The sequence below is a fragment of the Peromyscus maniculatus genome, chromosome 3, assembly GCF_049852395.1.
Source record: "Peromyscus maniculatus bairdii isolate BWxNUB_F1_BW_parent chromosome 3, HU_Pman_BW_mat_3.1, whole genome shotgun sequence".
Lineage (NCBI taxonomy): Eukaryota > Metazoa > Chordata > Mammalia > Rodentia > Cricetidae > Peromyscus > Peromyscus maniculatus.
Window position 1 is genome coordinate 135395180 of NC_134854.1, and position 13186 is coordinate 135408365.

A 13186-nucleotide genomic window follows, 5' to 3' on the forward strand; every position below is an offset into this window, starting at 1 on the left:
CTGGTCTTGAACTCACAGAGATCCACCTGCCTCTGCCTCCCAAGTGTTGGGATTAAAGGCATGCACCACCACCTCCCAGAGTTCTGTGAGCTTAAGGTCAGCTTGGTCTGCATTGAGTTCTAGAACATGACAAGACCCTATCTCAAAAATAAATAAATATACACAGACAAATAAAAAGACCCAAAAAGTAACTGGCAAAGACTATGATATAAATTATTCTTGAAAAATTCTTGCCTTGGATAGAGGTGCACACCAATGACCCCAGCACTTGGGAGACTGAGATAGGAGAATAGCCATGCTTAATTAAAGCTGGCCTGAGCCACAGAGTGATAATTTGTCTCAAAGCAATCAAACAAAAAGAAGAGAGGAAGAAAAAAAAGAAGGTAGAGGGGTTGCTTGATTATCCCCTGAGGTTGTTAGTCTTGGTTATTGACGAAGAGTCAAGTCTCTGGAACCTGTAAGGACTTTGCATGACCAGGTCACTTGAAGTGGGTTAACCTATCTTAATGTGGGCAGCATCTTCTGGTGCCAACCTTATACAATGAGGTTGAAGGAAGGGAAAGAGGAGATAGGGTTACTCTGGGTAGTTTTAGTGCCTGTCCTGGAACTCCCTCTGTAGACCAGGCTGGCCTTGAACTCACAGAGATCCGCCTGGCTCTGCCTCCCAGTGCTGGGATTAAAGGTGTGTGCCACTGCTGCCCGGCTTAAGAGTTTCCTTTTTGCCTATCTGCTTTTCCATTGCTATGGAGTTCATCTACCCTGCTGCTGCTACTGCTTCCATGACTGCCAATTCTTCAGTGACATCAGAACTCGGCTTCTTCAGCCTTCCCATGTGAACTGAAGGCCAGGGGCTCTCCAGTAATCCTCCAGCATCAACACCAGATTGGGACTGCTAAAGCATTCAACCTCATGGACTGAACAACCACTATGATGTCAGCCTCTCTAGTAAAGGCAGCCATTGATGAGCTACCCAAACAGTAAGCCAGTCTAATACACCCCGCTTTGATATAGATCCATTCTATCAGTTCTGTTCCTCTGGAGAACCCTGACTAACACATTGTCTTAATTACTGTTCTATTGCTGTGAAGAGCACTCAATTGGGTGCTTGCTTACAGTTTAGAGGGTTCAATGATCATCATGGCAGGAAGCAGACAGGCATGATGCTGTAATGGAATTTTCCCAAGGGTCTGCCCTGAGAAAATCCCTCCCAGGATCCTAGGGAAGACACTACATCCAGCGGGGTTATCTGAGGGAAAAGAATCTATGTACACCATACTCTTTTGTCCATTTACTTTATTTCTCTAAGACAAAATTCTATCTTATACAGCTTCAGTCCTGTCCTGACACCCAGACCTTTTGTCCCTTCTTTTTCTGTCCCCTCATAGCCTAATAGTAACTAAGCTCTTATGCCGTCAATCTCATCTTCGTCCTCTGTTCCTATATCCTCCATCTTTCCTCCCTCTTCTCCTCTCCTGACCTGATACAAATCCATCTACAGTCTACAAAAAACTTTTCCTTGCTTCTCACTCCTTGGCCTGAGCCATTCCCTACAAAAGATCTGCCTTCCCATCTGTAGAATCTCTGCCTTTTTCTCTTCTCTCTGGTCATGTGGCTCTGTCTACCATCTACAGAAACTGCCTTGCTCTTCCTCTCCTGGCCACACAACTCTACTCTGGCCAGGAATCCTGCCCCACTCTTAACTCCACCTGGATATGCAAAAACCTCCTTTGATCTGAGTCAATTGCTCTGGAATGCCATTTTCCCTGTCTGGGAAAGGGAGGTCTGAACTTCATTTGCACAAGAAACAAAGCTAGGCATCTACAGACTGTCTCCTAGGCCCTGCAGGCATGTTACCTAGAGAAGCTAAACTGTTTGCCACATGACCTAGTAGTATATCCTTGCACAAGAATTTCATAGCAGAAGACAGCTTATATTCCTTGATAAATGGCAATGGCTTCCTCTTGAAGGACTCCTTGGTTGGTCAAGGTATAGCTTATTATATACAGCTGAATCTCTATGATATACTCTTGTGGCCTGCTGCATGCTAGAGCAGTAACTGAGAGCTCTACATCCTGATCTTCAGGCAAGAGAGAGAGAGAGAGAGAGAGAGAGAGAGAGAGAGAGAGAGACTGGGCCTGGCTTGGGCTTTGGAAAACTCAAAGCATACCTCCACTCACACACCTTCCTCAACAAGGCCACACCTCTTCCAATAATGCCACACCTCCTAATCCTTCCCAAACAGTTCCACTAACTGGGGACCAACCATTCAAACATATGAGCCTATGGGGGCCATTATCATTTAAAACACCATATACATCTACAAATTAAAATAAACAACAGGCAGGAGAGATGACTCTGTGGTTAAGAGTATATACTACTCTAGTAGAGTGTGCTGGCTGTGTTTAGGTCAACTTGACACACGCTAAAGTCATTGGAGAGGAGAGAGCCTCAATAGAGAAAATGCCTCCATAATATCTGCTTGTAGGCAAGCCTGTAAGGCATTTTCTTAATTAGCAATTGGTGTGGGAGGGCCCAGCTCATTGTGGGTGTTGCCTGGGTGGTCCTGGGTTCTATAACAAAGCAGGCTGAGAAAGCCATGGGAAGCAAACCAGTAAGCTGATATAGAAATGTAGGATGTAGATATAGAGGATGAAAGGGTAGATTATTGAATCTACTTTTAAAGAGCAACAACTTGTTTCAAATGTTTTACATTGCTATGGATTTTAGTATATTGATAGAAATTTAAAGTTAATTTTGTTATACTGTATGTATATTTCTACTCTTGTTTAAGGTATTATGTTTGTGCAGCTCATTTGAAATTGTAATATACAATTAAGAAATACAGATTAATAATTAGTCATCTATGGTAATCAAACTTATAGTCATGTTAGTTAAGTTTTCTAGGTATACATAGATATATTTCAATTAGGTAGGTAATCTTCAAACATTTCAAAGGCTACAGAATATGACATTTAAAATGTTTTAAGAATTTAGACTTTTCTGGACAATGAGACACATCTGCTCCTGGCCATACCAATTACTTCAAAGAGGATGATGGACATCAAAGAAACGCCATATAGAGTTTGCTTTCTTTATGATAAAATTAGCCATTTGGGCAAGAAACTTCTCTTGCCTGGACTGCATGATAATATATTGTATAAACTGGACATACAGGACCCTTAGGAAAATGACCACTGAATTTTGCCAAAACAAGGCAAAATGGTCCTTCATGTTCCCACTTTGCAGGGGAGATTGTGTAGTTGTAAATTTTCTCTGGTCCCACCTGGTTCCTGGAGCAAATAAACACACAGAGGCTTATATTATTTACAAATAATATGGCCTAATGGCTCAGGCTTCTTGCTAGCTAGCTCTTACATCTTAAATTATCCCATTACTATAAATCTCTACTTTGCCATGTGGCTTGTGGCTTTCCAGTGCTTTATATCTTACAGTGTCTCCTCTGTTTCCTTTCTACTTCCTCTCTCTCTAGTTAGAGTGTCCCACCTAACCTTATTCCGCCTTACCATTGGCCAAACATTTCATTTATCAACCAGTTAGAGCAACACATATTTACAGCATACAGAATGACATCCCCATCAAGACTGCCAGACATTCTACAGGACACAAGGAAAAGCAACTGAGCCACTCTAGACCTATAGGATAAAGATGGATGCCCCAACATTGTTGAGGAACTTTGGGGGACTGTTCTGGCAGCCAGTTGTCATTATCATTCTAGATTTTTGGAAGTGCTTACAATGCTCTTCCTGTTTACTTAGGTAATATTATATTCTTCTGGGGTCTTTGATGTAGTTGAAGACTAGATAGTTATAATTTTCCTTGGTTATGGTAAAAGATAAATTAGATATGAAACTTTAGACTCACAAATATAGCATAGATGATAAAATATCTTCTTTAATTTTGCCAAATACAAATAGACTAGATATTATAACTGTAATTCTTGCTTGATAACTGTTCTTTTATATGTAATTTACTATTTTAAAGTTAAAACCTTCCTTTTTGGTTAGACAGAAAAAGGAGTGCTGTGGAATGGTCTTTCTCTATGTTGTGAATATGTGTTGCTATGACTGGTTGATAGAAAAGCTGCTCTGGCCTATGGCAAGTCAGGTTATAGCCAAGCAGAAAATCCAAGAGAGAGACAGGAAGAAGAAAGGAGAGGCTGAAGAGTCAGGAGCCCACCGAAGGAGCAACATGCAAATAGACTGGTAATGCCACAGCCATGTGGCAAAACATAGATTAAAAGAAATAGGTTAATTTAAGATGATAGAGCTAGCTAGCAAGAAACTTAAGCCATTGGCCATACAGTTCGTAATTAATATAAGCTTCTGAGTGATTATTTTATAAGTGGCTGCAGGACCATGGGGCCGGGTGGGACTGGAGAAAGTTTTCGATTACAGTAAGCAGCAGTCCTTCATGGCCTCTGCATCAGCTTCTGCCTCCAGGTTCCTGTCCCTCTTGAGTTCCTGTTCTGATTTCTTTCAATGACTGTCTTAGTCACTGTTTATTTCTGTGAAGAGACACCATGACCAAGGCAACTCTTATAAAAGAAAACATTTAATTGGAGGCTTGCTTACAGTTTCAGAGGTTAGTCATGATCATCATGGTGGGAAGCATGGTGGCATGTACGTGAATACTGGAAATAGCTGAGAACTACATCCTGATCCAGAGGGGTGGGGAGAGGGAGAGAGAGAGGGAGAGGGAGAGAGAGAGAGAGAGAGAGGAGAGAGAGAGAGAGAGAGAGAGAGAGAGAGAGAGAGAGAGAGAGAGAGAGAGAGAGAGAGAGAGAAGAACTGGGGCTGTCATGGGCTTTTGAAACCTCAAAGCCCAGTCCTGGTGACACACCTCCTCCAACAAGACCATACCCCCTAACCCTTTTAATCCTTTGAAATGGTGCCACTCCCTGGAGATTAAGCATTCAAATATGAAAGGCCAGCGCAACGCGGTGGAGGCAGGAGTGATCTGTGAGCGAAACCTCCACCATGAGTCTCCTCAATAAACCCAAGAGTGAGATGACCCCAGAGGAGCTGCAGAAGCAGGAGGAGGAGTTCAACACAGGTCCCCTCTTGGCGCTGACCAGTCAGTCAAGAACAACACACAGGTGTTCATTAACTGTCGCAACAAGAAGAAGCGACTGGGACAGGTGAAGGCCTTTGACAGGCACTGCAACATAGTGCTGGAGAAGGTAAAAGAGATGTGTTCCCAAGAGTGGCAAGGGTAAGAAGAAGTTCAAGCCTGTCAACAAGGACTGCTACATCTCCAAGATGTTCCTGTGTGGGGATTTGGCCATTGTGGTGCTATGGAACCCTCTCATCACTGGCAAGTAGAGTAGAAGTCTCTTCCCTCTATGAGAGCCTGCTCCTCGCCCTGCTGAGCCTTGGGATGGAGATAAAACCCTGTGGTTTTTTTTTGTTAACAACAACAAAAAAAGCATTCAAATATATGAGCTTCTGGGGGCCGTTCTTATTCAAACCACCAAAATGATGAACAGTAATGTGTCAGTGTAAGCCAAATAAACCCTTTCTTCCTTTCTTCTCCAAGTTGCTTTTGGTCACTGTGTTTCATCACAGCAGTAGTGACCCTAACTAAGACACAGAGGATCCAAGTACAGTTCCCAGCACCAATATAGGGCAGCTTACCTCTAATTCCAGCTCCAGGGTATCTGATGCCTTCTATTGGACTGTGAGCTAGCTAGCTCTCTCTCTCTCTCGCTCTCTCTCTCTCTCTCTCTCTCTCTCTCTCTCTCTCTCTCTCTCTCTCTCACACACACACACACACACACACAAAAAAAAAAAAAAAAAAAATGAAAACAAAGTAAACAAGATTTCATATCACCTAGACATTTCAGTTACTACAATTGAGAAAACTGAGATGGAATAAAGGAAGTGATGAAATCAAGTCTAGTAGAGGCCAGGTAGGTAGCAGGCCAGGTATATAGTAGCACACTGGCAGAAGACATGCTAAGCTTATGTGAGGACCTGGGATATGTCTTCCCCAAACTTCTAAAAATACCATTTCAAGATGATTAGATAAAATAATACAGTCTAAGAAAATAAAAGCAAAAAATAATTTTTTTTTGTTTGTTTTTAGAGACTGGGTTTCTCTGCATAGCCCTGGCTGTTCTAGAACTTGCTCTGTAGACCAGGCTGGCCTCAAACTCACAGAGGTCCACTTGCCTCTGTCTTTTAAGTGCTATGATTAAAGTTGTGTGCTACAGTCACCTAGCAAAAATAAATCTTATAAAATAAAAGCAATAGCCAGGTGGTGGTGGCACCCACTTTTAATCCCAGCACTCTTAATCCTAGCACTCAAGGCAGAGGCAGGTGGATCTCTGTGAGTTAAGGTCAGCTTGGTGTACATAGTGAGTTTCAGGCCAGCCAAGGCTACATGGTGAGCCCCTACCTCAAAAGCAAACGGACACAGCATATAAAGGAATGGGGTTGAAACTTGGAGGTAGAGTGGTTAATTAGCATTTTCTTGGTGACAGAACATTTCCTGGGGCGCACATCTACTGACACATCTACTCACCCTGGATAGGGAGCCCACTACAGACCAAAGTACAGATACCACCAAAGTCCAACATGGCAGACCCATGAATTTTATTGGGGTTGCTTACAGAAAGATGGGTGTTGGGTTTCTTACAGGAGCAGAAATGACTCACAAACAGCTGTATCACCAAAGTCTACCCCAGCATGGGTGACAGCTCACAAAAGCTGGGAACCTGGAGCACACTGCATGCAGCTCATCAATTTGGAGAGTGTCCTTTCCAGAGACCTCGGATGGTCTAGTCCTCTTGCAGGCAGCTCGGCTGGTTTCTGCTCTTCCTGTCAGCCCCTAGGGTTTCAGAGTATTCGTTGTAGCTCAGCATCCTCTTATCTGGGAAGGATTCTCAGCTTTTATTGCTTACTCTGGCAGAGAGGGGCCTATTAAACCTGTTCAGTTTCAGGGACATCCTGAAACTGTTTTGTGTTGTCGACCTTCCTGCTCAAGGAGCTCCCTGCAAGATGGAATGTTTCAACAGTGGGAGGAACCTGTTACCCAACACTTAGTAGGGCCCTGGATCCCAACTTCAAGGCCTGTATTCTTTGGTCTCTATGTCCATTCTGCGCCAGTACCAAACTGGTTTTAGTTAAGGAATAGATTTACCTTTTAACTTCTTAATGTGAATATCACTTGGGAGGTGGAGGTGAAAAGATCAGGAGTTCAAGACCATCCTTGGCTACATACAGTGAGTTTGATGCCAGCCTGGGCTATGGAAGATCTTGTCTGCAAAACATCAATTAGTCAATCAATAAACCAATCAATTAGTCAATCATTCTTAACACCCTAAAGTGTCACGTGTATAGTAGTGTCAAATTGTACTTTGTTCATGTTTTAGGAAATTGGTTTTTTATGTCAATGTGTTTCACTTTGTCATTTTTCTTTAAAAGATACAGATTAAAGCTGGCCCTCATGGCTCAAGACAGCCTGGGCTGCAAAGCAAGAGCCTGTCTCAAACAAAACAACAACAAAGATGGGAACTTGCCACACATGGTCAAACACAGCTGTGATCGCTGCACTTGGGAAGATGACCAGACATTCAAGGCCAGCCTCAGCTATATAGTGGATCTGAGGCCAGCGTGGGCTACATGAAACCCTGTCTCCAAACAGAGACAATGAGAACCTGGCCTCCTTCTGTTTTTTAGTTCTATAGCAGATTGGTGGTGGTAAGCAAGAGATGCCTGTATTTTATCTCTACCCTTGATTGTTTACCCTTAATTTTTAAACATGCACCGTTAACAGAATGGCTAAAATAAACTAGGCTGTCTGTACTCTGCCCACACAGAAACAGAGTGGAGAGTGTTTTAGCTTAGAACGATACTATCCCATTTCATTGTTATGGTCACGAGTGTATTTTTAGTCGCATTTCTATCTAAAGTCCTCCAAGCATAATATTTTAAAGTCAGGCTTATTGAGAGTTAGGTACCTAAAACACACATTTTTCAATATTGACAAAAACATGCATTTGTGTAACCACTACCATAGACACAGAACATTTCCACTGCTCCCAGAATTCCCGAGCTCTATGCAGCCATTTATTTGCACCCCCCCCCCCCCGACATGGTGTGTTTTGTCTTTTGCTTTTTATTACATTTACTTACTTGTAGAAGGGGAGACTGTGAGATGGTGCACGTGTGGAAGCCAGAGGACAACTTCCAGGAGTCAGTGCTCTCCTCTCCCATGAGGGGACCAGAGGTTTGATTCAGGTCGCCAGGCTAAATGGCAAGTGCCTTTATCGGCTGAGCCATCTCTGTGGCCTCTTAGGTTTTGCTTTTTATTGTTTTTATTATTTTTTTTAATATTTACGTGTGTGTGTGTGTGTGTGTGTGTGTGTGTGTGTGTGTGTGTGTGTGTGTATGTGTACCCAGAGAGGTCAGAAGACGGTGCCAGATTCACTAAGACTGCAGTTGCAGACAATTGTGAGTCACCATGTGGGTGCTGGGAATTGAACCTGCCTCCTATGGAAGAGCAGCAAGTGCTCTTAACTGCTGGGGGATGGTCTGTATGGCAAATGTGTTGCTCTGGTTAGTCAATAAATAAAACACTGATTGGCCCATGGCTATGCAGGAAGTATAGGCAGGACTAACAGAGAGGAGAAAAGAAAGAGCAGGAAGGCAGAAGGAGTCACTGCCAGCCACCGCCAGGACAAGCAGCATGTGAAGATGCCGGTAAGCCACGAGCCACGTGGCAAAGTATATATTTATGGAAATGAATTAATTTAAGATATAAGAACAGTTAGCAAGAAGCCTGACAAGGCCATACAGTTTGTTAGCAATATAAGTCTCTGTGTTTACTTGGTTGGATCTGAGCGGCTGTGGGACTGGTGGGTGACAGAGATTTGTCCTGACTGTGGGCAAGGCAGGAAAATTCTAGCTACACTTAACCTCTGAGCCATCCCTCCAGCCCCAATCTTCCCTTTCATACAATTTCACATACTTAGCAAATTCCAGTCTGTGCCCTTTAGAGTCACGGGGAATAGTTGTTTGCGATTCAACACTATTGATTGCATTAGTGGTGGGTCCATTTTGACTGCAGATAAGTGATCTACGGAATGGATGAATCAGTTTTCTCCATGTGCCATTTGGACCATTTGGAGTGTCTCCAGTTTGACAATAAAGCTATTGTAAATATCACCATAGGAGGATTGCCAGACTTTGAGGCCAGCCTGGGCTACTTAGTGAGTCTGAGGTAAAACTTGGCAACATAGCAAGATCCTGTCTTGATTAATCAATATATCAATCAGCTGATATACAATTCTGTGTCCTCATGGGAAACAAGTTCTAGTTGCTCCACATCTTCACTGTTTTTTTTTTTTTTTTTTTTTGTGTGTGTGTGTGTGTGTGTGTGTGTTGGGGGGGTGTTTGTTTGTTTGATTGATTGATTGATTGATTGGTTGGTTGGTTGGTTGGTTGGTGGATTGCTGAAGGGTTTTAAGACAAGGTTTCACGTAGCTCAGGCTAGTCTTGAGCTTTCTATTTAGCTGAGAATGACTGTGAATTCCTGATCCTCTAGCCTCCACTCCTCAAATGCTGGAATTATAGGATACAATGAACAGTGATTTTTTTTCCTTTTTGACTTTGAATGGTTATCCTTCTGTGGTTTTCATTTAGAAATGTTATCTCTTTTGTTTTGTTTTATTTATTTGTTTGTTTGTTTTTGAGACAAAAAAATCACACTGTTTAGCCTGGAACTTACTGTGTAGACCAGGCTGGCCTCAAAATTACAAAGATCCACCTGCCTCTGCCTCCAAAGTGCTGAGCTAAAACCACACCACCACACCAGGCCCAATTCTCTCCGCACCTTTCTGTGTACATGTGGAGGTAAGAAGCCGAACTTCAGTGCCATTTCTTAGGAGCTGTCTGCTTGTTTATGGAGACAGGATCTTCCTCTGGGACCTGAGGTTCATACAGAACTCTAGGCTGGCCAGCCTTGGAGCCCCAAGGATCTGTCTGTCTCTACCTCCCTAGTGCTGAGTTCACATGTATGCACTACCAAGCCTGGTTTCTTAAACATGGATGCTAAGACTCAAACTCAGGCCTCTACTTTACCAACATCCCCTTCTGTTGGGAGCTCATTGTAATTTATGTGTACATATCCTTTATTAGATATTTTTTGTAAATCTTGATTCCTAATTTGTGACTAATCTTTTCAACCTCCTTTTTGGTTGTTTTGTTTTAGTTAACCACTACCACCATCATCAGGGACCATGTGAGCCATGGTACACTCGTAGAGGTCAGAGGGTAACTTTCAGGACTTAGTTCTCCCCTTCCACTGTGGAATCTGGAGGTTGAACTCAGATCATCAGATATATGTGGCAAGTGCCTTTACCCCTGGAGCCATCTAGCCAACTTATTGGTCCTATTTGTCATTTGAGACTGAGTCTCACAAAATAGCCCAGGCTGGCTGGAAAGTTGTGATCCTCCTGCCTCAGTCTCCTGAGTGTGAGGATTACAGGCATTATGAAACCATGAACTGCTCTATTGCTTAACAGTGTCTTTTGAAAAACAATAGTTCTTAATTTGAATAAAGTCTCATTTGATATATTTTTTCTTTTACTGATTGCATTTTTAAATATATGATATCTGTCAGTGATGGCAAGGAGCTCTGCCACAAACAGCCTCAGGAGTTCTCATCCTTCCTAGGGACCTTCATTCAGGTAAACCCAGACCCTTGACAATGCTGTTGAAAAGAATTTTAGGAAGAATCAGAATGAAGCAAACAGTGATAAAGATAAAGGAGAATGAAGGCTTTAGGTTTAAGCAGAGAAAGAGAAAGACAGAGACAGAGAGTAAGAGAGACAAAGAGAGAGCAGGACAGAGACAGATGTTTAGGAAAATTACAATACTAATCCAAGATGCATGTGGACTTCTCAAGACAAAGTCGTAGGAAGGTGTCTTTACAATGGAATATATATATATATGCATACATATTTATATTTATGATTTTATGGATCTTCATTGTTCAGAGTATGTACTATTCATCAAGGTTTAAATATTAAAGAAATTGGTTGGGTGGTGGTAGTACACCCAACATCCCAGCACTCAGGAGGCAGAGCCAGGCAGATCTCTGTGAGTTTGAGGCCAGTCTGTTCTACAGAGTGAGATCCAGGACAGGCATCAAAACTTCACAGAGAAACCCTGTCTCAAAAAAAAATTTAACAAATTAAATTTTAAGTCAAATTTTAAAGTTAGTAAAATCAGATGATCTGGCTCATGTATTTCTCTTTGAGAATTTCGCTCTGTGGTGAGGTTGTGAGTGGTTTTATGGGGTACACTGTTCAGAGTTAGTGATGGAGAGCTAACTGTGGGCAAAGAAACTGCCCTTGCCTTGACAGTTGACAGTATGCTTTCCAAATTGGACAAGCAGGACACAAAAGAAAGTGACTGCAGAACTTTGCCAAGACAAGGTGAGATGGTCCTTAAAAATCTTGGTACACAGGAAAGTCTGTCAGACATCCTAGGCCTGTAGGCCAGAGTTGGATGCCCCAACATTTCAGAGGAACTTTGGGTGACTGTCGAGGCACTTTGAGGTCCCTGTCATTAGGTAACATTTCACCCTCCTGGGATTTTTGATAGAGTTGAAGACTAAATAGTTATAATTATAGTTTTCCTTAGTGATATCAAAAAGTAAACCAGATACATAACTTTAGGCTCACCAAGATAAGATAGATAATTAAGTATATTCTCTAATTTTGCTAAATGCAAATGGATTGGATATTGTTACTGTAATTCTTACTTAATAACTATTTTTTGTTGAATATAATCTTACTATGTTAAAGCTAAAAACCTTCCTTTTTAATTAGACAAAAAGGAGGAAATACTGTGGAATAATCCTCTTGTACACTGTAAAGATTTGTCACTCGAACTGATTTAATAAAACACTGATTGACCAGTAGCCAGGAAGGAAGTATAGACGGGGTGACCAAACTAAGAATCCTGGGAAGAGTACGGGCAGAGTCAGGAGTCGCCAGCCAGACGCTGAGGAAGCAAGATGAGAATGCCGTACTGAGAAAAGGTACCAAGCCATGTGGCTAAACATAGACAAGAATTATGGATTAATTTAAGTGTAAGAGCTAGTTAGTAATAAGCCTGAGCTACCGGCTGAGGATTTATAAGTAACATTAAGCCTTTGAGTCAATTATTTGGGAAGCAGCTGCTGGGTATTTGGGAGTTTTGGCAGCACAGAAACTTCTGCTTACAGCTAACACAGGAAAGCTCAAGGTCACAGACATCATGGCCCAAAGCAAACACAATTCAACTGTTGCTTGAACATTCTTGTTGGAGATATCATTAGGAAAACAGACCTTCACCTCTGTAATTTTCAGTTGTGTTTTACTTTCTTGATTCTCAGTCAGCAGGAGGCAAACTCAATCCCAGTGTGAGGGGCTTCTTTCCCTCTCCTGTCCCCTTACTTTTCCCTGTCTTTCTATTCTGACTCAATACTTAAGAAAATTTTCCCTGATCCATGTTATAAAATTTTCTTTCATACTTTCATTCTTCTAGAAATTGTATGTTTTAGTCTGCACATTAACCTTCTGTAATACACACTGAGTTAGTTTTTGCTTATGATGAAGTTTAAGAGGCTCTTGAAATCTAACCCTCCTATTTCCACCTCCTGCCTGCTAGAATTAGTGGTACAGCACCATGCCCAGTTTATTTGGTGCTGGGGATGGAACCCAGGGCTTCAGGAATGATAGGGAAGCACACAACCAACTGAGCTTCACTCCCAGTCCCTCAATAGTCATCTTTTGCTTTTGTGTATATGATTGTTCTGGACCATTTGCTGTAAAGACAATGCCTTTTTGGATGTCCACTGTACCTTTGTCAATAATCAAAGGCCATGTGTTGCAGCACACACCTGCAACCCCAAAATATAACAGGTGAAGGAAGAATTTCAAGTTTGAGGAAGCCTGGGATACATTGTGAGGGCCTGTCTCAAAAATGAATAAATGAGGTCTGAAGAGATTGATCAGCACTTAAAAGCACTTCCTGCTTCTGAAGAGGACCCAAGTTAGGTTTCCAGCACCTACATTGGGCAACTCACAGCTACCTACAACTTCAGTTTCAGGGGATCTGACACATTCTTTTGTCCTCCAAGGGACCTACATGCATATGGTACACATTAACAGGTG

At 42.2% G+C, this 13186-nt stretch overlaps 1 pseudogene; it reads left to right on the plus strand.

Annotated features, from left to right (window-relative positions):
* Positions 1-4952: 4952 nt before the first annotated feature.
* On the plus strand, positions 4953-5342 carry LOC102905576 (small nuclear ribonucleoprotein Sm D2 pseudogene; annotated as a pseudogene).
* The last annotated feature ends 7844 nt before the right edge of the window (positions 5343-13186 follow it).